We start from the raw sequence: 26208 nt of genomic DNA on the forward strand, positions 1-26208 counted from the left end.
GTATCTAAACTGGAACTTTTGTTAGGAAATACACAAATCTCTCTGGGTACAATGATCTCTCTGTAATATCTGGAATGGAGAAAGTCAGAATTTGGGGAAGGTGAGACATCTCAGGGGCTGATGTAGGTTTGCCAGTAGGGTTGGGCGAGCCCTATTTGTGTCATTTGGTGACACAAATGGCTTCTGTGTATCCATGGAGTATACAAAAATATCTTCCACCCATGTGTGGAGGCCAAACCAGGCTTCAGCAGGCCCAGGCTGTCATTTGGGAGACCGGTGGGGGACTTGGAGGAGCCTCCCCCACTGTCCCCCACTGCCTCTTCTTTGCCACTTCTCTGCCATATCCAACGCAGCCTCCTCTAAAGGTACAGAGGCTAATGGAGGCCACTTTTTCCGCTACATCCCTACCTGCCTCCATTACCATTAGGAGTAGCAATTCCCCTCTTTTCGTTACAAGTATACCCGAGCCAGTCCGTGATCCAGTTCTTCAAATGGGCTGGTGTGGTTCAACCCAGACTGGTACCCCACTTTGGGGGACTGCTCCAGTTCAAATTCAGACTAACCGAACCAGGCCAACTCAATGTTGAGCCCGGCTGAAAGCAAGGCAGCTCACACATCCTAGTTGCCAACTAGGGACTTTTCTAGAGAATATGCAACTATTTTGGGGACCAAATGACTAGGGATGTGCCCAAACCACTTCAGCACCTTCTTAGGGAAGCCCACATCCAAACTGATTCAATGGGGTGGGGATCAGTTCCTTTAGAATCCAGGTAAGCAGGTCCTTACCTGTACCTGCTTCTTTGCTGCCCCACCACTTTTCAGGTGCGGCACTCACTTTCCAAAAGGCCATGCATGGCTGGTGCTGCTGCTCCTAGCAGTGGGGCAGAGGAGGAGCAGGTAAAGACCTACTTACCTGGTTTTTAAAGAAACGGTCCCCACCCAGCGTGCAGCTTCCCCAGCCAGTTCAGGCACATTCCTACAAATGACTTTTTTTTCTGCATTAGGAGTAAAAGAGTCTATTTTGGGAACTAAAGAACTTTTGTTTGCATTTTTTGTGGTGTCTAAAGTTCTAGGGGACAGCTGGAACATTTTGTTGGCCCAGAACACTTTGCTGTCAAGAGCAGCTTCTCCTCCTCTGTCTCCTTTCCCTTCCTACTCTCCCTCCATCCAGTGGGGAAGCCAGAATGGAGGTTATACTTCAGTAACAGGTTGCAGAGCCACATGATGCAGGAGCATGGATAGGTGGACTTGGCAGATACAGTTTTCATCCTTCATGTGACAGTGAGAAGTTGGCAGTTTAATTGCAGATATATAGTTAGCTAACTAACTTTACTCAGTTAGCAGTTCCCTGCTGAGTAAAAAGGCACCTTTTAAAGTGGTGAATTTCTTCTATTTAGCATGGGAAGAGCAATTAGCCCTATCCAACCCTAGCGCAGCTTCCCTTCAGTGGCTGATGCTTCTGTTTCTTTTTAGATTGTGAGCCCTTTGTGGACTGGGAAGCATCTTATTATTTATCTTTCTAGAATAACCACTGTGAAATCTTCAGTTGAAAAGCAGTATATAAATATTTGTAGTCATAGCGAGCAGCAAGCAAGTGGGACACCAGGAACACACCAGTGCGCCAGCATGCAATGAATCTGGCTCAGTAGCTAGTTGACTGCTCTGCCTCAAGACAAAAGGCAAAGTTTCTGGGCTTGTTGGAGAGAGCAGGCAGACCTGTGGGGGAAGAGGACAGAGAACTGTGTGTGTGGTAAACGTTAGCAGGAGATGAATTAATGGTTAAGAAGCAGGGCACTTGAGAACTCTGCACCTAGGCAGCAGACTGAACAGACATACAGCTCACCTGGTCATAAGCTTCACAGTGGTGAGCTGTATTTATTCTCAAATTATACAATTTGTATCAAAATATGCATATATCATACCAATAACCATATGCAAATCTTATGCAAAATTGAGATGTTTTGGAGACTTTTTTTTTGGTGAAAAGCGTCCTCTCTTTCCACTTTTTAAAAACTCTTTTCACCATCTGGACCTGACAACCATAGGCTAATGTATGCTTTGTATGGTAAGAAACAAGTTTTTACAAATTATATATGTGACAAACTGTTTAATTGCAGATATACTTTACATCAACGTGTTTTCAGTATTCTGATGGTAAATCATCAGACTAAACAATAAGAATGAAATTTCAATAAGATAGCAAAAATGTAATGCATTTTAAAATATCAGTTCTTTGAGATTGCTTTTCATATTAGTACAATGTCTACCTTGTAGTTTAACTTGCTGGATATGGGAATCCGGTTCAAAAACATTTCCCTTCATCTATTGATCCTTTTAATCTTCTGTACCTATGGAGGTATCTTTATTAATAGTTGGAAAGAGCTTTAGTCAGCAGGGTTCCTTAGATCTTCCAATAACTAACTGAGTATATGTTGTCCTGCTGCCTTTTTATGATCCACTGAATGTAAGAACTTTAAGAAAGGTATGTCCTTATTCAAAGCTTCCTCTTTGACTACAGTATCAGATTTCTCATTTCATTAGAGCAGAAATTTTTCTTCCTACCTGATTTTGTGCTGGCCAGATTAGCTACTTTAAAATAATAGCTATTCAGGCTGAAGTCCTTATATTTCCAACATTATAATACAGTTTTTTTAAAGACAAACTTTTAAAGAGTAAACAGGAAATAAAGGAAATTGAAACAGCCATTTCCTGTTTTCAAAGGCACCCCTTTTTCAAACCAACTGGTATCTTTAGCAGATAATAATTGAAGATGAACAAGAAAATGGAATATGATTATGACCTTATCCATGGAAGAAATATTTATCAGTTGATTCATGAAACTATAATGAAACTTGATCCCTAAATAAAAGTCAGATCTAATCCCATCATTAAGTCAAATTCCTGTTATCTATTCTGCTTTCAGTCTGGATGGCCCCACTTTCATTAACTTTATTATCCTACAGAATTATGAATAATAAATCTCCAAGATGTGGCAGGTTTTGATCATAATATTAATGTACCATGAAAAATAAATGACAGAGATGTCATCTAGAGAGTCTTAACTCTGGAGGGAGAGATGACATGACCATCCTCCCTCTTACCTTTTTCTTATCCTGTCATTTAAAAAAAAAATGTTTTGCACCACTTACAGCTTCAAACTTAATCTGAGAAACACAACTGACCATTCACACTGATGACATAGATCCCAGTATATTGTGAGAGGAATGACAAACAGAAACTTCCCCTAAAGTATTGTCTTTTCTTTCCCTGCCACTTCCTGCCTCTGCTATGCAGAACCAGAAGAATTCTTTGATATGGTTAGAACAGAGATTTATTCAAAAATAAATGTCTTCAATTCAAAAGATAATTTTTCAGGATTCCTCCAAAGAAAACTGAAATGTGAAGAGATTTTGAGGGCAAAACAGCATAAATCTTTATCAGGTATTTTCTCCATATTCCTATTCTTGAGATTCCAAACTTAGAAGGATTAGATGGCTAAATGAAGTGCTATGTTGTTTGGTAAAATACTTAATGATAAATTGAAAACAGTTATGATGGTTAAATATACATGATGCTTCACCATATGTCTTCCATGGGTCTGCCCATGGATTTCATGCTAGAACTCATAATGCCCAAAGTGTCAGATTCTTGTTTTCTGGAATCATCATTCTCTGATCTTATTGGTAGTGTGATCAAGTGCTCTGGAAAAATTCCTTAGTTCAAGAAGATGTCGAATTCATCTTTGTTGGCCCAGAAGATAGGAATCCAGGTTACTCAGAGAACACTGACTGACATTCCCACTAACCAAATATGTACATAAGGAGAAACTGTGGGGATATGCAGGAGAACTACATGCACCTCCCCCAGACCTCTGTACCTGTGCTATTTCATGAGCTTCATGCATCGAGATGTCAGCAACTGAATTTTAAAGTTTTACTGGGGCTTGAGTGCCTTGCTTTATTAAAGTCAGGTTTCTCAGTCTTTTTGAACTGGTGACCCTTGTATTTAAAAATGAATTCAATTGAAAGATTGAATTAAGACTTTCAATTATAGCAATCATTCTACCTTAAGAAATAAGTAATTTTATTAATAATACCCACCAATCACAATATTTAAAAAACTATGTAAAAACATTTTTCCTGAATGATTTATTTTTATCATAGCACAGCAATTTCATATCTAAAATGAAAGTCATTAATTATTACCCTTAAGGAGCAGGTAAAACCCTAAAAACTATTCTGAAAGAGTGAAGCCCCCATTCATTAGGAATGCACGAACTGGCTGGTTCGCACTTGAGTTGGCCCGGGCCCACTCAAGTTGGACCAGGCCCAGTTCAAGGGCATGCACTCAAGCCAGACTGGGCCCAGTTAAACTCGAGGCCAAGCCAACCCCTCTCCCACCGCCCCCGGCCAGTTTAGGGCCAGTTTGAGGTGTTTCAGGGGTGCCAGACATGGTTTGGCAAAAGATCACACTTACCACCGCTGAGGGCTTCAGTGGCCTCAGGGGGATCTATGGCAGTTCTCCCTCCCCCCATCAGCCTTCCCTGTTCTCCCAAAGGCCATTTTTGCCCATTAGAGGGCTGTTTGGGCCTGTTTTGTGAGTGTGTGGTGACCATTTTGGAGGCTGCTGCACATGTGCATGGTCCATTTGAATGGCCAGGTCATGACCCAGCCATGTAAATGACCCGCATGCATGCGCGGAAGGGGGAGCTGCCAGAGGCCACCCCACGGCCACAGCTGTGCCTCCTGAGGCCACCAAAGGGTTAACCCTAACCCTAACCCTAACCCTGAGGCCACCAAAGCCCTGGGTGGCAGTAAGTGCGATCTTTTTTTAAAAAAATAACCATGTCTGGCACCCCCAGAACCAGCTCAATTTCAAACCAGACTGGGCCCCTTGTTCGGGGTGCCATAACCAAACATGCCTGGTCTGGTTTGAATCCTGTTTGGATTCAAACTGAACTGGGCAAAATGGTTTTGTGCACATCCCTACCTTTCATCCTCTCTTCCCTGCACTAACAATCCCTAATTGCAGAATGGATCTATAACAAGAGTCCCTGCTGCAGCTTCTACTTTGGTTTGCATAACCCTGGAGCTGCTTTCCAATCACCAGCAGCCAGGAAAAGCACAACCCTCTTCTCATGACTAGATGATTACTAAAATGTTCATAGTTCTGCCTGCTCTCTGCAACTAAAGATGAAGAAACCAATGCTCTGCTGGAACTGAAGCCAGAAGAAAGGATCCTGGAAGTATTAATAAATCATTGCATGACTGTTCTCAGTGCTGACTATGTCCCCTTCTAGAAAGTCAGGAAAATTCTGCCATGTAGGGGAGAAAGTTATTTTCCCCAGTTGCCAGGCAGAATTTCCACAAACATGCTCAAGAGGAAGGAAAAAGTCTCCTCAGAGTCTTCCATCAGAACACTTATGTCTGTTTTGCACAAACGTAAGTCTGTGCAAAGGAACAGAGGAAGCATAAGTACCTCATTTAAGGTCTCTGTTTTTTAAAAAAGCATAGTGGTTTAGATCCTTTTGGATCTGATTGGTTGTCAGGATGATGATGCCTGACATCAAAAGTTGTCAGAGATGGGGAGGCTCTTATTTCAGCAGGGAGCGTGTTCCAAAGCTTTGGGGCAGCAGCAGAGAAGGCCCATCCCCGAGTAGCCACCAGACGAGCTGGTGGCAATCGCAGACGGAGCTCTCCTGATGATCTCAATGGGCGGTGGGGTTCATGACGAAGAAGATGTTTTCTTAAATACCCAGGGCCTAAGCCATTTAGGGCTTTATAGGTTATAACCAGCACCTTGTATTTTGCCCAGAAACATATCGGCATCCAGTTTAGATTTTTCAATACAGGAGTAATATGGTCTCTCTAAGATGACCCAGAGACCAACCTGGCTGCCGCATTCTGTAGCAATTGTAGTATCCGGGCAACAAACAAGGGCCGCCCCACATAGAGCGCATTGCAGTAATCCAGTCTGGAGGTTAACAGCATATGTGTCATGTCGCTATCCTCAGATAGCCAGGAGGAAGAGGAAGCTGGCAGTCCTCCAGCAGTTGCAGGGACACCTGAAGGGCAGAACCCAGCTTTCAGCCCACAGGAGCTACGTGAGGCAGGTCGGGTTGAAGCTTCAGAGGCAGCAGAGACAGGGAGAGGAGAGCAGAATACTGAGGTGAATGGCAAAACTCCTCCACTACTCCTCACAAGAAAAGATTGATGAAATGCTGACAACAGGTGGAAGTACTAAGGAGAAGCAGATGGCTGCTCAACAAGCCAGATAAACCCTGAATCTGTGCTAGCTGGCTAAAGGCAGAGAGCAATTAAGTCAGGCTATAAATTAAGTCTGAAGGCTGCAGCCAAATGCTGAAAAACAACACATCTCTTGGAGCCTGCTACAGCTGAGCCTCAGACTTAGAGTAACCCCAGCTTTGTGTTGGCCTCTAGAGACCCAGGCTTTTCCTGCTTTACTGCTGCTACCTGACTGAGTCCTGACAATTGTACCTAGCAGCAATTCCTCCCCTGGGAACACCTTGCACTCCTTTTGCTCTGGAACCATGCAATCTGGTGAGCGAAGTGAGTTTGCAGGGGAGGCTGTCTGAACTTGATACTGTAGTAAAGTGTTCTTGTGTGTTTCTCTTGCAGACTGAAGATGATTCTAAGAACCTTCCAGCGACCTTGACGGAGACTGTGACTTCAACGTCGGGTAGACAGGCTCCTGACAATATGTATCACTGTTCTGAGGTCATTTATCTCAAGAAATGGACACAGCTGGCATATCAGCTGAAGCTGATAGAAGGCACTTCTGGCCACTGCCTCAACCTGGGACAACAGGGAGAGGCTTGGATTCAGAAGCACCCCCAGACTGCATACCTGTTCCTTCCAGGGAAGTGTGACCTCATCAAGAACAGGCAGATCAAACTCATCATCCAAGTTTCGACCTTGTAAAATGAGTCCCTCCATCTTATCTGGATTCAGTCTCAGTTTGTTAGCCCTCATCCAGCTCATCACCACCTCCAGGCAGGCATTTAGGGAGGTTATGCCATCTCCCGATGATGTTGACATGGAGAAATAGATTTGGGTATCATCTGCATACTGATAGCACCCAGCACCAAATCTCCTGATGATCTCTCTCACCAGTTTCATGTAGATGTTAAACAACATTGGAGACAATATGGAGCCAAGGAGGACATTATCCAAAAGTTCAAATTTTGAAGAACAGTCTCCAAGGGACACTTTCTGGAACCTTCATGATAAGTAGAAGCGGAACCACCATAAAGCAGTGCCTTCCACCCCAACCCCCTCAGACGCTGAATATTTACTCAAATTCTCATTGTGGGAGGTTGAGACTTAGGAAGTGGTTTAGACCTGCCTGTTCTGGACAGGGTTGCACTCCCCCAGAAAGATCAGGTATGTAATCTGGGAGTACTACTGGACCCAAGCCTCTCCCTGATATCTCAGGTTGAGGCAGTGACCAGAAGTGCTTTCTATCAGCTGCAGCTGATTCATTAGCTACATCCATTTCTGGAGATATACATCCTTAAAACAGTGGTGCATATGCTGGTAACATCCAGACTTGTCTAGTGCAATGCACTCTACATTGGGCTGCCTTTGTACACAGTTCAGATACTGCAGTTGGTACAGAATGCAGCAGCCAGGTTGGTCTCTAGGGTTGCCTGAAGAGATCATATTACACCCATTTTAATAGAAATACACTGGCTGCCAGTAAGTTTCCAGATGAAATACAAAGTGCTGGTTATTACCAATAAAGCCCTGAACAGCTTGGGTTTGAGGTATTTAAGAGGATGCCTTTTTCTTCATCAACCCCACCACCTGTTAAGATCATATGGGGAGGTCCGGTTGCAGTTGCCACCAGCTTGGTTGGTGGCAACTCCAAACTGGGCCTTTTCTAGAGTTGCGTGGAGGCAGCGTAGTGTAGTGGTTAGAGTGCCGGACTAGGACTGGGGAGTCCCAAGTTGAAATCCCCATTTAGCCATGATACTAGCTGGGTGACTCTGGGACAGCCACTTCTCTCTCAGCCTAACCTACTTCACGGGGTTGTTGTGAGGAGAAATTTAAGTATGTAGTACACCGCTATGGTCTCCTTGGAGGAAGAGCGGGATATAAATGCAACTAATAATAATAACAACAACAACAAAAACAAACAGCAAGTGCCGCCTTTGTAAAGAAGCAGATGAAACAGTGGACCATCTAATCAGCTTAGTTAAGAAGATCGCACAGACTGACTACAAACAAAGGCATGACAAGGTGGCAGGGATGATACACTGGAACATCTGCAAAAAATACAAGCTACCTGTAGCCAAGAATTGGTGGGACCATAAAATTGAAAAAGTTGAAGAAAATGAAGATGTAAAAATATTATGGGACTTCCGACTACAAATAGACAAACATCTGCCACACAATACACCAGATATAACTGTAGTTGAGAAGAAAGAAAAACAAGTCAAAATAATCGACATAGCAATACCAGGGGATAGCAGAATAGAAGAAAAAGAAATAGAAAAAATCACCAAATACAAAGATCTACAAATTGAAATTGAAAGGCTGTGGCAGAAAAAGACCAAAATAATCCCAGTGGTAATTGGCACCCTGGGTGCAGTTCCAAAAGACCTTGAAGAGCACCTCAACACCATAGGGGCCACAGAAATCCCCATCAGCCAATTACAAAAAGCAACTTTACTGGGAACAGCCTATATTTTGTGACGATATCTATAATAACCAACAGTATTGATGATAAAATTCAGCCATCCCAGGTCCTTAGGAAGGACTCGATGTCTGGATAAAACAAACCAGTCAATAACACCTGTCTGACTGTGTAAACAAGAAATAATAATAAATAACCTTCTCTATAACTCAGAGCTACCAAGATGTGTAATAATAAGGGGAGCTTGGCATCAAGGATAATGCTGGGGGGAGCGATGGAAATCTCATAGAGTCAGATGGAGACACCCCCTCCTCCCTGCTGGCTACCTGTTGCTTTAAATGCACATAAGTGAATACAGGATTGTAGGTGGAGCCAGCATGGTATAGTGGCTAGAGTGCTGGACTAGGACTGGGGAGACCCGAGTTCAAATCTCTATTCAGCCATGAAACTAGCTGGGTGACTCTGGGCCAGCCACTTCTCTCTCAGCCTAACCTACTTCATAGGGTTGTTGTGAGGAGAAACGTAAATAGGTAGTACACTGCTCTGGGCTCCTTGGAGGAAGAGCGGGATATAAAATGTAAAAAATAAAATAAAATAAATAGTTGGAGAAGCTCTGCAGAGAAGTAATCTCTTCAGTGTCAGTCACTCTGTGTTGCAAATCCTGAATCACGAAGCTCAAAGTTTTATGTTGCTTAAAATGGCAGGAGGTGACTTTGCATCCTAAAATGTTATTGTGAGCATCAGGTATATTGTTCTTGTCTATCGCTATTATGTCTTAAAGTACATATGAGCATTAGGTATTATGCAGTCACACGTTATGCAGAATTATGCTATTTAACTCGAAAGCCACAAAAACAAATACATGGGGCCAAATTGTATGTTTAACGTAAATGTAGTTTGGCCCTCAGTACATACATACTATATTGACATTACACTAAATAGATAAACATTCATTTTAAAAACATGGAATCAACCTTTCAATATATTTAATATCATTAGTTCAGAAGAATAACTGCTAAAACTAAAACAGCAGCCAAAATACACAGACGTAAAAATATCTGGAACAAGTTAACAAATACAAGATATCATAAATGAACAGCAAATGATAAAGAGCGTAAGGATCATAAAATGCCAGTGCAGACCTAATGACAGAAAAAATGTTCATTTAAATTATACAAAATTAAAATTCTAAAACACAACAGTATCAAAGGCTGAGTTTGTTAAAGTGCATTGAAATGCAGTGCATGGGAATGAATATTGCCAGGTAGGTGAAAGAAAAAACAGACACAACTTTATTGATGGTGCATAAAGTCCCAACTCATGCTTGCGCTCCCAGATGTGAGATCCACTAGTATTAGATGTAAGATCCACTGCTGTCACTCTAGCCAACCATCCTTTCACCAGTAGATTCCTCTGCTACACCCAGAAAGCCCTCCACCAGCCTGCCATACAAATCCTGAAATACAGTTGCTGTTGTCCTAGAGCCAACTGCATCCCAAGTCCTCCTCCAGCTGCCAGCACAAGACCTTGACTGCTGTTATCAGCTATCTAACCCAGTCTTGCTGGGCAGCTACTGTACCTTCTCCTGCCCAGATCCCTGGCTAGCCTCCCCATGATCCATCTTCCCAGCCATATTGAGTGGACCTCACTCCCACTCAACCAGCTGCTACATGGATGCCATCCAACATGCCCATACCCCCCAAAATAGTTGATCAAAAAGGCCTGTGCTGAAGATATCTGCCCAGAACACACACCTTGCTCACCACTCACTGGACAAAGAGAGTGGGGCGGGGGGAGGAAGGAACACAAACTGGCAACAAACCACACAAAAAGAACTGTAGCTGATGCTACTGCAGAGCATGCCAGGCCAAGCGAAGTCAAGCCAATGACCAAGTCACACCATCAACATCTTTCAAGTAGCCCTGAACTGGCCTGACCATTCATAGCCTCAGATGCACTTCCAGGCTAACCCTTGGCATAAACTGAAACTTGCCTTAAATATCCTCCCTTCTTGCTTCGACCCATAACCTCATGACACGTGTTCACATCTCATAAGCTAACATCTCATAAACTCGGCTCACTGAAACTGCTAGACTTCTTGCCTCACTGCCCTTCTTGATCAGCCTCTACAGAAGCTCCCTTCTCTGCAGTTTCAGTTGTTGGAAAACCTTTAATAGCAACAATTAGACCTTCTCATTCTAATACAGCAAAAACATTTTGCCTCTTGCTTGAGTGGCTCCATATCAGATAAATTTTCAACTTTCATTCAAACAGGCTAATATCCTGTTTCACTCAGCTAGGTTCCTAGCTCCCAGGTAATGGAGTTTACTAATTTCCTGCCTCCCCCCACCACCCCCACTGTGGAGGGAATGAGAAATCTTTCTGCCCATCCTCTGAAACTAGAATGGACACCACAGGCCATATTACAGATCAGCCTTCCAAGAGCTGCCTAAAAACCAGTGGTGGCCCACCTCTGTAGGGCAGGGGGGATATTATTTCCATAAGTCAGTCATTCACCCAGTTTCCCAAGTTAAAAAATAACCATCCCACATGCTTGGGGTTAATATGGCATCAAGGTGAGATGAGTGAGAGTGAAGCAGCTGGGGTGGGTTGAGAAGAGTGGGTACGCAATGCACCTGAGGCTTTTCTGCCCTCACTATTCCACCCGGATGGCCTGCCGCTGCTGAAAAATGACAATCTTAGTGGTGTAACTAGGGGGGAAAGGGCCTGTGCTGGCCCCTCTCCCTAGTGGCCCCAATGGCGGATTGTGTGCACAGCCTGCAACCCTGTCTCTAGCATGATGCCCCTGCACTGCTGCCTCTGCCACCACGCAGGCAGCCTCCCAGGCAATGGGAAGCCCACCGCCCACTCTTCAGCAACACTGCCTCTCACCGCCCACTCCACTTTGTACCAGCTCCCCAGGTTCCTGGGCAGCAGGAAGTAGAAAAGCCCTGAAATGGAAACTTCCTCTGTCTGCCTGGCCTGGACATGGCTGCAAATGGAGGATGTGCATGCCAGGCAGAAAGAGAAAGTTCCTGTCTCAGGGCTTTTCTCCTTCCCACTTCCTGGGAGCCTGGGAACATGAGGTAGAGTGGCAGACAGGGTGGTGAGTAGGGTTGCCATGGCCCCCAGAATTTAGGGTAGCCCCCAAATTTTGGCTCCTCCACCCAGCTGCTAAATTCCACCCAGATTTACACGGATTTCAAATATGCTGCCGGATTGCCCAGACAACCCTAGTGGTGAAAGGAAGTGCTACTGGTAAGTGAGTGGCAGCCGAGTGGATGGTGGGTGGATGGCAGCATCAGGAATGATCAGTTGGCCAGTGCAAGGAGGGGAGGGAGGTGGTAAGACCCAGATCCAAGATGCTAGGTGGCTTGTGTTCTTAGAACACATCTGCCCAAATATAGCTCTGCCCCTAGTCAATTCCCTTTACATCTCACAACCAGTGTTCCCTTTAACAGGGATTCATAGATGTTGTTGACTACAACTCCCAGAATCCCCAACCAAATGCCACTGCAGATTGTGGGAGTTGTAGTCAACAACATCTGGGAATTCCTGTTTGAGGGAACACTGTTCACAATCTCCACCTAATACGTATGGGTGGAGTACATTTTAGACTAGATACTGAGAAAGTATCTAGGAGAGGAGAGCTGGTCTTGTGGTAGCAAGCATAACTTGTCCCATTAGCTAAGCAGGGTCTGTCCTGGTTGCATTTGAAAGGGAGACTAGAAGTGTGAGCACTGTAAGATATTCCACTCAGGGGATGGAGCAGCTCTGGGAAGAGCATCTAGGCTCCAAGTTCCCTCCCTGGCTTCTCCAAGATAGGGCTGAGAGAGATTCCTGCCTGCAACCTTGGAGAAGCCGCTGCCAGTCTGTGAAGACAATACTGAGCTAGATAGACCAATGGTCTGACTCAGTATATGGCAGCTTCCTATGTTCCTATGTAACTAGTATCAGACTAGATACGGAGCAGCTTTAAAAATAAATAAATCACTAACACAAATATGTTATACTTACCCAAAGAATGCTGTGTATGTAGATTAAAGCTGGATGCAACTGGTTAAATCCCATTCCCTTGCATTCCTAAATGTTTCTTCCATACAAAGACAGTTTTCATTGAAATGAACCATGTATTCAACACTAACTTACTTGTATGCGCCATGGGTTTTTTTTTTTAGTGTGTACAATTAATAATGCTAACTATAATGTACTAAGGAATGTTATGGAACTAGGTGAATTCTTATGTATACAATGTTTTCCAAGACAATAGGAAATGAAATTAAAATCTTGATTTTTAAAAATGTTTTTATCTTGTGTTCTCCAAAGATGTCCAATGGATGTCACTATATGTATATGTGCATGTATATATGTATATGATCATGTAATGACAATCTTATAATCTGGTGACCAATTTATTGGAAATGTTTGGATTATACATCAGTTCTATGATTTAAACTTTTTAAAGAGAGAAACATTTGTATCTCTCCAGTAGATTTATGTAAATGTGTTGCTTATAGCTTCCACTTGGATGTGTATAAATATATACTATAAAGTAATAGCATTCCTTCCACATATCTTGCCAACAAAAAAGCAATTTTGGAAGCATGGATTCAAAGCTGCATTAATATTGTGGCCCATAATGTTTCATCTGTTCTTATATTGAAATAGCTTGAAATGAAAAAGATGAGGCTGCAGCTGAACAGACTGTAATATTTATCAAGTTGCTCTTCAGGTCCTTTTATTCTGAACTAAAATTGGAAGGCTAGCTGGAACTGCCATTAAGAATCTATGGCAGGAACAGTGGGACAGTAATCCCTTTTGCAGATTCTATTTTAATTTAAATCCTAGTGTGTTAAATAGTACCATAGTTCTTAATAAGAGAGGATCAGAAACTGTATTTGTCAGGCTCCATACTGGGTATATTACTACTTCTATTCTTTACTTGTTCTTGAGAAACATGAATTTGGGCTTTGCACTGAGTGCTAAGTCTCTTAAACAGCGGAACACTTTCCTGAATTGTTGGATTTTAAGCCTTGAATACTTCAGATCCTATCAAGTTAAAATTCCCTTTCAATTTTTCTTCTCCTCAAAGGCCCACAGCACTGATTTTATTTAACTACTTATATTATCTGCCTGTATTATCTGAACTATGCTAGATTTCTCTGAGTCACCTAGGATGGAATCACAAGCCTGCAAAAGGAATGGAAATGACATTCTGTATGCTTTAACTGGCAATCTGTGGGGATATTTACAAGTGCTGCAGTTCGGAGATTCTCATAAAACACAGCCTTTTGTTTGATAAACAGTGTCATTGCTCAAGTGCAGAATATGTCTGTATTATCCACACTTGGAAAACTGAAGTAGCCATGGGTAGTAATTCAAGATAACAAGGCAATTTCCAGATCTGCCCAAGTGACAGGATTGTAACCTCAGTGTCATGGACAAACCCAGCCTGAGAATTTATATTCAGTATTTAGTGAAAATGGGCCCTTAGTTGGCTTTTTTGGGTGTGTACACTATACATGCTGACTTTGCTGCTGTTTCTATGCAGCACCATGAACTAAAACAAACTAATAAGCAAACCCCTTCTAATTTATATTTTAAACCCTGGGCTATACCCAATGCATTTCTATGTACATATATCCAAGGCATTTGTGTTCTTGGCATTGATAGTAGAGGGGAAAAGGTTAAAGAAATGTGTAATATGTTAAACTGGATTATTTTGTCAAAGCTGGATTGCTTTAATGTATTTGAAGAGAAAACCTGACATGATTTCTGTCTTGACTTGAATTGACTGTGACTGGGCAGAATAGTTCTCACCGGATTTATTCAGGCAATTCAAATGATTACAGTGATGCAATATTCAATATCTGAAAACCAAATTGAAACCAATCACATGTGGTTATGATGCTATTTGCTATAAAGTTGAAAGTGGAAAAATAAAGGACAGCTACTGTTCCCCATTGGGTTGGTAGATGACTCCACATATTTTGCATGTGAAGGTAAATTAAGCTCTGCTTCAGGTAAATGCAAACCAGCTTTTATGCACCTGTTGGCTAATTTTTATTCAGACCCCTGGTTATGTAGAGCAAAGCAGTTGTGTGAATTTTTCATTCCCCCCCCCCCACAAATGTTTGTGGCAGCCCACAATGGTTGCTTTCCAAAATGAATTCTTCCCCCCACTTTTTAAAAAGGTATATATCAAGGGGGGGGGGGCAGAATTCATACAAAGCTGGCCTAAGTCTGGCTCAGATCAAAATTTGAAAGCTGCCAAACATTTTTCCCGTGCACATTGGTTGTTGTATTTACCACTTGAAATGAATCCCCAGCAATGAATCTAACATACCATGTGTCCTGTCTGTCTTAAATACTCACTGGTAAGCAGCAGAATTTAGCTTGTCTCTGAAGAAAGTTCAGTACATGTCTGAATCCTCAAACAGCATTTATTAATGTGACAGTGGCATGAGAAAGGACTCATTTTGGGGGGAGGGGGGACGGAGACTGATTGTCTGAATTCAGGACCAAGCAAGAAAGTTGCAAATGAGATGACACTTAAGATCCAAGTTTCAATACCCATGAATCAAAAACAAAACAGGTCAGTTATTGTGATAAACAATGCTTTACAGGTAGCAAGGGAAAATGTGCGGAACCCCCTCCTCTGTTTCTTTCCAAGTCCACAGCACACTTGTCATTATCATATTTTAAAGTGTATGGCAAAAATGGATTTCATATGCTATTTCTAATGAAATATTTACAAGAGCATATCAACCAAAAACCATTAGAGAAAACCCTTTAAAAACTCACCTGAGGGAAGAAAGAAACAACACTTGCTTTATGGTAGTCTCTTGCACTATAGCCCACTAAGTTGGCAGTGAAATAATGCATAATGCATTCTTCCTGAGGTGCACTTCATTATCAGTTTGTTACCTGGGTATTTATTTGTTTTCTAAGTAGTTCTAGCAAGGCAGAAGTGGAATTCTTGAACTATAAGAAACAAGCTTGGCAATGGGTACATTTCGATTTGTCATCCCCCTTTGGACCTAAACAATAATGGATGGATATTCTGAAAAGCAACAAGACACACAAATGTACACACAAAGCAAATGTACACACAAAAGGGTGCACTAGTAGGGCAATGAAAAGTCTGTAGATATAAAATCAATCCATTATACAACTAATTATAGACTGCACATGTTAGGATTTTGAAAAAAATGTGATTGGAATCATTGGTTAAAATAATTTCAGTCTCAAGTTCTGTTCATAGACCTGTTTCTGAAAATCAGTGTAGAGTTTTAGTTTGCCTTATTGTACTATAAGCTTTTTTTGGCCTAGAGTCCACTTTATCAGGTACATGTATCTACTGAAGTGGACTCTAGTCTACAAAACCTTGTACCACAATACTTTTTAAAAGTCGTTAAGGTACTACAAGTCTTTTTGCTGATTTTGCTGTCAGGGTCAGCATCTGGGCTAACCACTATTGATCAGCTGCTGAGGGCCTGCTGCTGATCTCAAGGACTACCTCTGTACTGACAGCCCTCAAATGGTGATGGCAGAATGACTGCAGCCTTCTTCAGATGTTAAAGAGTGCAGCAGCATTTACTGTTACAGCTTGCAAAATGGGGAGGAAGTTCCAGCCAGAGCTGTCACTCACACCCTCCAGCCAGCTACTCACAGTAACAGCTCCCTTTGTCTGTAGGAAGAAGTGCCATAACTGTAATGGTTGTTGCTTCCATGAGTGGCAACCTTGGGCAATCCAGGTTGCTGCTTACAGAAGCACCAGCCATCATGGTTACAGCACTTCCCCCTTCAGACGAACAGAGCCGTAACCATGACTGGCCAGCTGGGTGTGAGTGACAGCTTCATGGCAGGGCTTTCCCCCCACTTTCTGAGTTGTAATCATAAGCACCACTGCACTCTATAACATCTTGTATTGGAGCTCACTGAGGTAGAAGAGGGTCAATGGATGACAAATTGCTGAAGTTCCTTCAAAACCTATAGCCAGCCCTGTTTGCTATAACATGGTGACCCTCTGGAGCTTTTATGTCACCCTCCAACCAATATTCTGATTCCCAAGGGATCATCCCTACAGAAAGAATTGGATTAGCAATACAACCTAGCTTGTCTATGTGCATGCACTCATGAGGTCATAGAGACAGCTCATGAACGTTACACAATACAGGTGGCCCTCATTATTCATGGGGGTTCCATTCTTGACTATAGGTGTGAATATGGAAATAGTGAATAATGAAACCTTGAGTCAATTGGAATTGGGGTGTTAGGTTCCCTGAACTTTAAAAAAGGTCTTTAAAAAGGAATAAAGGGAATAAAGCATGGCACCTTGCTCTCCAGGCCTTCAGCTCTCGGGAAAGCCCCCCCTGCCCCCCCCCGCAAATCCTCTGGGGGTTTTTTGAGATTTTTTTTTTTTAGTTATGGAAGAGCCACAAAATGGCTCCATGATGCAAAATGGTGTCCGTAAATGACATCGGAAGTCATTTCCAGCCATCCAAGAACTGCAGATATGTGGATTTTGCCTATTTTTTTAAAAAAATGTGGATAAAGAAACTGGGTCCCTATGACCCAACCACGGATACATAAAACTGTGGATGCCAGGACCATGAATAATGAAAGCCACCTATATACTGAAATTTGTCCAAGAACTACACAATAATACCATGTCAGCATTTTTGAAATAATGGCTGGCATCTAGCCTAATGCAGCACTGGCGGTATTTAGGAAGGGCAATTTTAACCAATTTCCTTTCCTTTTGATACTCACTGCCTCCTGAAAATATGTCTCTTGAGGTGTCACCCTCAAGGACATGTTTTCAGGAGGCACAGTGAGCTTCAAGGGAAGGGTAGATTGTCAAAAATTGTGCCTCCCGCATAGCACCAGTGCTGCATTAGTCTGGAGGGCAGCCAATATATGCAGAGAAGTCAGTGTTGCAGCTGGGAATTCCATCAGTTGCAAGAAAATATTTTACTAACATAACTAAATTGATGAGACACTATTTAAAGTAAATAGCAGAAACCTGCATTTTTGTACTCACCAATTCATGTGAGATGATAATAACTTCTGTTCATCATTATATGTTCCTTTATACTGGACTTCAGCCAGATGTTCTGAGATAAAAATTTGTACCTTCAGTAAAATGCTAATTTGAGAGATTTTTACAAAAAATTCTCTCCCTAACCATTTTCAATAAATAATTTATTTGGAGAGTAAGCAGCTGCAGCATGATTTAGAGCTTAGACTGTGCTTAGGGCTGGGAAACAGAAAAGCATTAATTCAGCTGAAAGTGATTCTGTTTTCAGTTAAATTGCCTGATTTATATGGTTTGCTTAGAATTCCTCAATCCAGGAGGAAAACAGTATTCCCTGTTTTAAGCAGAAGGAGATTCGTTTGCTTAAGGGCAATGATCCTTAGCCCATCTATTCTTGGACACCATGATCTCAATTTACAAAACCAGTGGCAACTCTAATCTTAATAGTGCCTTCCTTCCAATCACCTACCTTGGAGTAACTTATCTGAATGAAAGAGATTTCTATACTAGGCGGTATATAAATTCAATAAATAAATAATAAATAATAAAGAGTCCATGATGTCAAAACCGATTGCAAGATTAGCCACTGGCTTCACTGATTTTAGGGGAATGGACAAATCCCTCAAATGACTCTGAATGGGGATAGATTGATCAACAGGTATTATTAATGACGGCTAAATAACATGATGCTCAGAGGCAGTACATCTCTGAATATCATTTATAAGGATGGGTAGTCCTTGTCTTTATGTTGTGCTTGTGACTTCCCAGAACAAGGGCATGGGGACAATGGACCAGGGTCTGTGTGTCCCTGGGCCACCCATCCCTAGAGGCAGAGGCTAACTTGGCCGTGGACCTTGGTAATTTTGTCCGTGGCCTCCTGTCTCCAGGGGGGCCTCCAAATGTTCTGGTGGGCCTTCCCAGGGCCCCACTGCTGCCCCACACTCACCCTGCCACTGCCCTACACCTGCCACACTGCTGCCCCACCGTGTAAGTTAAATCTTTTTCTGAACTTTTTTTCAGCTACCGCTGTGTGGTGGGAATGGTAGCAGATATGGGGGCAGCCGGCAGGGTATATGGGCACTTGAAGGGAGACAAAGGTGGGGGTGGGGGTGGGGGTGGATGCAGCAGCAAGAGCTCCTTTCCTGAGCCCTCCTGCCTCCTAAATGACAGATTGGGCCATTTTCGGCCCATTTAGGAGCTCTCTGCTCATGTGCCAGATTCTTGTCTGGTACACAGCAGTCCCTAGTGCTTGCCTCTGTGTAGCCACACACCCTGCAAGACTTCCATACAGAAGGAAAGATCCTCCTCTCTGCCACATGTGTTTTTCACACTTTGAGGGCTGCAATCAGATCAAAACTATCTCTCCCTCTCCCATCCCATAGCCTCCAATCTTATTCATTTCTGTGGCCACACCCCCTCCCAAGCATCTATCCAGTCAGAGGAATTACAGCAGTAGGGTCATCCTCCTCCTCAACACGTGTTTCATTTAGGCCCAGCAAAGGCACACCAGCAGGTATCACAGTGTTTTCTGTTTGATGAGGAAAGAAATGCCAGGCATCTGACATGCTCTTGTCGCTTGAAGCTACCTCGCTGAAAAACCCCAGTTCTTCTCCCAGAGCTAAGACTAGTGACTGAGTCCTTCCTCCTACTGTCAAGTTATAGAACAGAGAGGCAGCACATTTCTTTCATAAGCTGGGATCACTTCTTGCCTCTGAATGAAAGTGGCAAGTAAGTTTCCCAATAAGTGGGAAAGGAAGGCTGTGAGTTGTCTCAGTAAAAGTATGATGGTGGGGGAGAGGTGTATGCAGAGGGAACATCTTCAGAATCATGTGATGAGTTTTTAAAACAAAGTTTCAGTTCATTGCATTTTGGGTCTCAGTTTTAACCTCAGAGGAAGGCTCTGACTCTCCCCTTTCTCCTTTCCACTTGACCCCTTTCACAATCCTACTTTCTGCCTTCTGTTTTCATTCAGAGGCCAAAGAAACAAACAATCCCCAGCAGTCCTGAAGAAAAAGTGCTCTGGGAGAGGAACTGGGGATTTGGTACTAGGGATGTGCTTGAAGCATTTCGGCACCTCTATTTTGAGGCACCAAATGCTTCAAGCTGCCTCAGCCAAATCATTTCAGCAGGGAGAGAGCGGGCACTTTAAAAGGAGGAAGGCTGGTCTTACCTGCCTCTCCTGTGCTCCTCCACCACCTCCAAGCAGAACTGTTTGTATTCAGCAGCTGGCTCTCTGTTTGCCTGGCTGCATCTTGCTGGGAACAGGAAATGGTGTCTGAGCATGTGCAGCTGGGCAAACAGAGAGCCCAGATGCTAAATACAAACAGTGCCATTCAGGGGGTGGCAGGGGGCGGTAGATAAGTACTACATTCTTCCTTTTTTGTTGGGAATTCTCTCTGGTAAGAGATACCCTTTCTGTGCACAGGATCGTTGGCTTCTGCTCAAATTTGTTGCTTGCCATGGCCACGTAGTCCTGGAGTTTCTTGAGCATCTGTGATTTCTCCTTTAGTAGAAAGACAATTGTATATCGTTAATAATTATCAGTTACCATTAAGAAGTACCTGTAATTACCTATGGTCTCTGGTAATGGTCCGCATATATCACTGTGGATTAGTTCTAGAGGTCTTCTGGTCTTCCTTTCACTCTGCTTAGGAAATGGCTTATTAACTGCTTTGGATTCAAGACAACAAACATGGTTAGTCACAATGTCACATGGTATAAAATCAATGCCTTCAGCTTATTCCCTTTCCTTCATGTTCTGGATTGATTCATAGCTCCTGTGACCTAGACTTCTATGCCACAGTTGCAAGCAGTTCTCAGGCAAGCATGACTAAACAAAGTTCACTTCGTTAGGCTGACATGCTTCAGGTTTGGACCAGGCTGGTTTTTCTCTGTCTGTTTTTGACACAGGTTGCTCTTGAACATTGCAAAGGCACCTTTGCATTCAGTACCTACAAGGCAGACTTCTCCATTCTGGGTAACAACACATTGTCCATTTCTAATATATAGTTCACAGCCTTGTTTCTCTAGCTTGGATAATGAAAGCAAGGAGCTTGAGAAATGAGGATATACAAAACATCTTTCACTAGAAATTCATAACTGATCCATCTGTTAACTTGCAATACAAAATTCCTTCGCCTTTTCTCTTTGCTTTAATTGTAGAAATATTGCCCAAATGAGCAATCTCTTCAGGAACATCAAACAGTTCAGTATAGAAATCCAGGCGAATTGTGGATCCACTGTCTAGAATTAATCCTGTATCTCCTTGAAATAAGCACACACTATAGTTCTTATTTGAATCTCTCTCAGTATAGTCAGCTTTTCTTGTCTGATTCTTGGGACAGTTCACCACCTTGTGGCTGGATTGGTTGCACAGAAAACATCTAAATGCATTAGTGCCTATTGGCCTCATTCCAGAAGCAGTCTCCCTGCCGGTGGTCATGTGACCTCTTCCTCTGGACTGAATTCCCTTGGCAACAGAGCCAGAGCTTTTGTTATGCAGATGGGGGCCCATGTGATTTCCTCTTGCAGCATTCCCTCCCCACCTTGGATTTTCTCTGGTATGGCCAAGCGTCACCTTAACAGCGAAGTTGTTTGCCAATTTATCATCATAGTGAGAACTCAAAACTTGTCTTCTGCTTGCTTCAGAAGAAATAGTTCCCACTGCTATCTCAAAAGTTAGAGCACTGTGGATTTCCAATTGCCCAATAATATTACTGTAACTGGGCAGCATGCTTAGAAACAGAGCTTCCAATTTCTGATTCTCTGTAAATTCCTCTCTTGCAGCTTTAAATTCTGCAAAATACTCCTGTACTTCTCCTACATGGCTGGCAAAACAGTTGCTGTCTTTAGGAGATTTTGCATCTTCTTTTTCAAATTAAAGGTGTATGCCCACCCCCTTTTTAGATGCAAGGAAACTAACTTGCCCAGCATTTCTTTTGAGGTCCCAAGATCACATATGGTAGAAAGATAATGTTTACTCACAGAAGTAGTGATGAGGGCTTGTGCTTTAGCATTGTTCAGTTCCCATTCCTCCTTAGCTTTCTCTGCAGCTGTATTTCCATCTGCAGGGGCATCTTCTTCAGTGACCTTCTGTAGTCCTTCAGCTCATAATGCAAGCCGCAGTCGAATTCACCATTCCAAATAATTGTATGGGTTCAGGACAGTCAGTCTAAGCTTTCCTTCTAGGTAAGTAGCCATCCTCACTGTGCTCTGGGCAGCAATTCAAAGTGCCTGTAGCTAGATCTCTGGGAACAACCTTAACTCTTTAGTTGCAGTACATGCAGCTCAGGGCTCTGGGCCCTTAAGCTGTTGGGAATTCTGTCTGGTAAGAGATACCCTTCTATTACAGCAGAGTGCGCAGAGGCAAAGCACAGCAGAGTCTGCCCAAGCATGTGTGTTTGCTGAGAGCAAAAGAAACTTGGAGCCAGTTCATAGTTTCAAATCAATATAAGGAGTCTTTATTGGAAAACTCCATTCTAGATAGGAAAGTGGAGAGATAGTATCTCTAATCTATCTAGCTAGATGGATGCAGACAGATGCTGTCTACATCTCTGGGCACACATAGTGCAGAGAGAGGCAACCATGTGTGTGTTAGGGAGAAGGAGGAAGTAAGGAAGAGAGGCAGGAAGGAAGTCCCTGAGAGTAGCAATCTACATACCAAAGGCATAGTGTCAGAGCTGTAGAGATGAGGAATGACTAATGTCTTGACCCCTCTAGCCCTCTGTTTCACTAGTCTGTCCCCCTCTGTCAATGAGACATGAGACAGCATAGAGTCCTTCACTTCCAATACTTTTAAAGTGCCCATTCTTCGCTTGCCCCCCAGATGTGCTTAAAACACTTCATGCACACCCCTATTTGTTATCAAGTGGAGGGGTGTTTGGGGAGAGGACTTTGGAGGGACCCAAGAAGCTTATCTGAGGCACGTGCTGGCTTTCCCCCTCTACTTTCATCTTTTCCCACCCTCTTTTTCAGTTTTCCTTTTATTCCCTCCCTTCCATATCTATCTCCTGCATTGGGATGCTAAGGCGGGGAAGGAAGCTAGGCTGTTGCTTTGGTTGTTATTTTGCTGCCCATGCAAACATTTTTGTGGGGTTTTTTGCTTTTGATTGTTATTTGCTTTGAGTTTCCAATCTTCTTCTGACTCCCCTTTGTACATTTCTCTCTCCATCCTGTTCCCATCTCACTTCTCCAGCAGTTATTTGGAACAGCAAGATTGAGGGATGCCTAGAAAGGAAAAGTGTTTGGGACTAGGTGTGGAACACATAATTCTGAGGCAAAAAGCTGTGGCTCAGATTTACTTTCTCTCACTCCTGGCTGCTGTGCAGGTGAATTAGTTAATAAAACTGCATTTTATGCATAGCTAAAGCTTATTGCTCTACTGGTTAGTACAATTACTCAGATGTCTGGCTTAAGTAGCCTGTTAGGAACCTGCTCAAAAAGTAAAATTTCCTTTTTGGGGAGTGAGGGATATCTGTTCAGTTCTAAGAATAACTTCATATACTAAGTAATTCAAAATGTGGATTCAAAATGGGGATAAGTAATTCAAAATGCCCTCTGGGGACAGGGATCCATCTTATTTATTTGTTATTTCTCTGTGTAAACCGCCCTGAGCCATTTTTGGAAGGGCGGTATAGAAATCGAATAAATAAAAAATAAATGAAATGAAATGAAATGAAATGTATGGCTATTTCCCAATCTTTCAGGCAGGTAGGGGTGTGTGCATGCATAATGTGTGTGCATTGCTTCTAAACTAGGGATGTGCATGATGCATTTTGGCACCTGTAATTTGAGAAACGCTTTGAGTTGCCCCAGCCGGGTGCTTTAAAAGAAGGAAGCAGGTCTTACGTGCCCCTCTGTCACTCCTCCACACCACCTGCTGCCGCACCATGGCGCTGTCAGTATTAAATGCTGTTCCCAGCAGCATGCGGGCAGTGCAGTGTTGGCACATAAATGGTTTCCACACTGATGCAATTTACATGCTGATGCTGCTCCCGGGCTGCTGGAAGCACCCTGCACCTGGAAGCAGCCCTGCAGCCATGCCAGGCAGCATTTAATACCAACAGCACCACAGGGCGGGGGGCGGAGGGCAGAGGAGGAGTGATGGAGGGGCAGGTAAGACCTGCCTTCTTCCTCTTAAAGTGCCCAGTCTTCACACTCTTCACAAACACACACACACACACACACACACACACACACACACACGGACGTGCACAAATGCTTTGTGCACATCCCTTTTCAAAACATAACGTGTGCATCTTTTTAGAGGGCATTTTAGTGTAAAATGTCTTTGATAAGAGCTTGTACTTGTTTTATGCACTCCGGTGAGATTCTGCTATCCAGAGATGTAGCTGAAATTGAGCAAGGTGTGGGACAAATGTTCCTCAGCTTCCGAGGGAGTGCTGGCTGGGCAACAGCTCACTCTTTGCTCTTTGGGTAGAGCTCCTCTTCACTTCTTGTCCATGGGCCTCCTCCAACCTTGCTATGCCTTCGTCCCAGAAGCATCTGTCTGTCTACTGCTGGGAACTAGACACTTGCTCAGCAATGCCCTTCTTAGTTCAGGATTGTGATGCTAAATTGCTGGTCTATTTTGAACACATTTTCTCTGTAGTGCCCCCCCCATCAATAAACACATACAATTTCTTGGAAGTTAAGGGTCAACACTTTACTAACCCAAATTCAATTAATATTGCAGCAGGAATGGGCTCTCCACTTCCCTACACTTTAAGCACTAATTGCTTCTGAGAGTTAGGGATGCCAACCCTATACCTAACTCTTGTCAATTGATTACAGCTTGGCTTGAAGCAGCTTCATGGCCCTAAGACTTAGCACTGCTATTAGCTTGACAACAGAGCCAAGGTGTTGGCAAGAAGAACCTTTAAGGCTGATCATGCCCCAATGCCAAGATAAGCCCCAGCCCAATTATCCTGAGCAGTGAAGCCTCTAGGGGAATGGCTGGAACTCTCCTTCACATCAAACCATGTGCCTTAGGGTACTTACCAATAATCTGTACCCAACTACACTTCAACCCACACTATACTTGTCATTGTGACCAAGATGTAAGTCCGGCCCAAACATATAGTCAAACTAGACAGTCACCTAGGATGCCATGCTTTAATGGGCATCAAATTAGATAGAAGTGGATTTCCCCCTCTACTTAATATTCTAGGTATATAAAAATTGCAGATGGAACATTTTGTCGATCAATGTACATATTCTTTATGTTATCTGAAACACCAAGGTAGACGTACTTTTGTCAGTCTTTATTGCTTGGAGTCACTGTCAGACACAAGAACTGACATGAGCTCTTGGCCAAGATGATATAATTGCAGGAAAGGTTTCAACAGGTAGAGAGAAACATACTCTATCATCCCATGGCTAGTTCTCTATGCACTGGCTGGCTTGGGAGGCTGTCATGCACAAGGGAGAACCCACCAGTCAACTGGTGGCTACACAGTGAGAAACCACCAATGCTATATGCCCATTCCTTGCTGGATGCCCACACATGAAAAAGAGCCAGTCAGCTAGCCATTGGACAATAGTGTGTATTGATCTCTACCTGTTGAAAGTTTTTGTGGTGAATTAACTGCACATGCAATGACATCATCTCTGCATAAGTAGCCCAAGTACATTTGTGTGTGTGGCCTGAATGAATGAGGCTGCTGTGACAAAAGCATAGAATTTCTTAAAGTGTCTACTACTGGGTGGTTTGAAAGGTTTAAAAAAATCAATAAAATTCTATCTTTTTATTTTTCTATTGTTCATTTTAAATGTCAAGCAATTACATGTAAAAGTTCATTCTAGAGTTCTCATTTTTCTTTATACAGTATTGAAGGGGGGGTGGGATTTATACTTTGCTTTGAGGTCCCCAAACCCTTGGGCTGACCCTGCCAAGCAGCCAAGTTAACTATGGAGAATAGTGTGATGTAGGCAAAACATGCCCCCATCACTGGCCAATTTGATGATGAGCCAAAATTCTTACTATGCCCCTCAAAGGATGACCAGCTGAGATCCAAGCTGTTCTCCAGGGAGGGAGCAATGCTTTTTAAATGCCAACTAAGGGTTTTGGCAGGAGAGAAATCCAAAAACTCTCTGGGTCCACCCACTAGACCTCTCCACCAATCACAATACCCCATGCTTGATCAAAGGTAGGGTGGGGTAAAACTGCATCACCCAGCATGCACTTGGTGAGTGGCATCATCTGTTACTCTAGAAATTTTTATTGTCATCTGTATTCAGACATGACAATCTGAATAAGTTGAAATCAATGTTTTCAGCACAGTAACTACATTTCTGTTCATAACTTGCTTATAATTCGCTCTGTGTGGAATGTTACTTTAACTTTTAATTGTCGCCTATGCCTGTTGGCACTTCTGACTGCATTACACCCATCTCTCCATTTCAAAATTGTGTTGCTTTTTGTCAAGAGTAAGTATCCTCTTTTTATAAAAGGAAATATGAGGTACATCAAAATATAGGAATCAAGAGATAGTTTAATAAATAAACCAATC

The 26208-nt window shown here is 42.9% G+C and overlaps 1 long non-coding RNA gene across 1 annotated transcript in view; it reads right to left on the reverse strand.

The window, feature by feature from the left end:
* Window positions 1-19940, reverse strand: part of LOC128351732 (uncharacterized) — a 70672-nt gene extending 50732 nt beyond the window's left edge. The window contains exons 1-2 of the long non-coding RNA XR_008320010.1: window positions 19869-19940; window positions 17705-17777 (exon numbers count right to left, since the gene is read on the reverse strand). This is a non-coding gene — a long non-coding RNA (uncharacterized LOC128351732). The remainder of the gene's footprint in view (window positions 1-17704; window positions 17778-19868) is intronic.
* Between the last annotated feature and the right edge of the window lie 6268 nt (window positions 19941-26208).

This window comes from Hemicordylus capensis, chromosome 3 (genome assembly GCF_027244095.1).
Source record: "Hemicordylus capensis ecotype Gifberg chromosome 3, rHemCap1.1.pri, whole genome shotgun sequence".
In the NCBI taxonomy this organism is placed as follows: Eukaryota; Metazoa; Chordata; class Lepidosauria; order Squamata; family Cordylidae; genus Hemicordylus; species Hemicordylus capensis.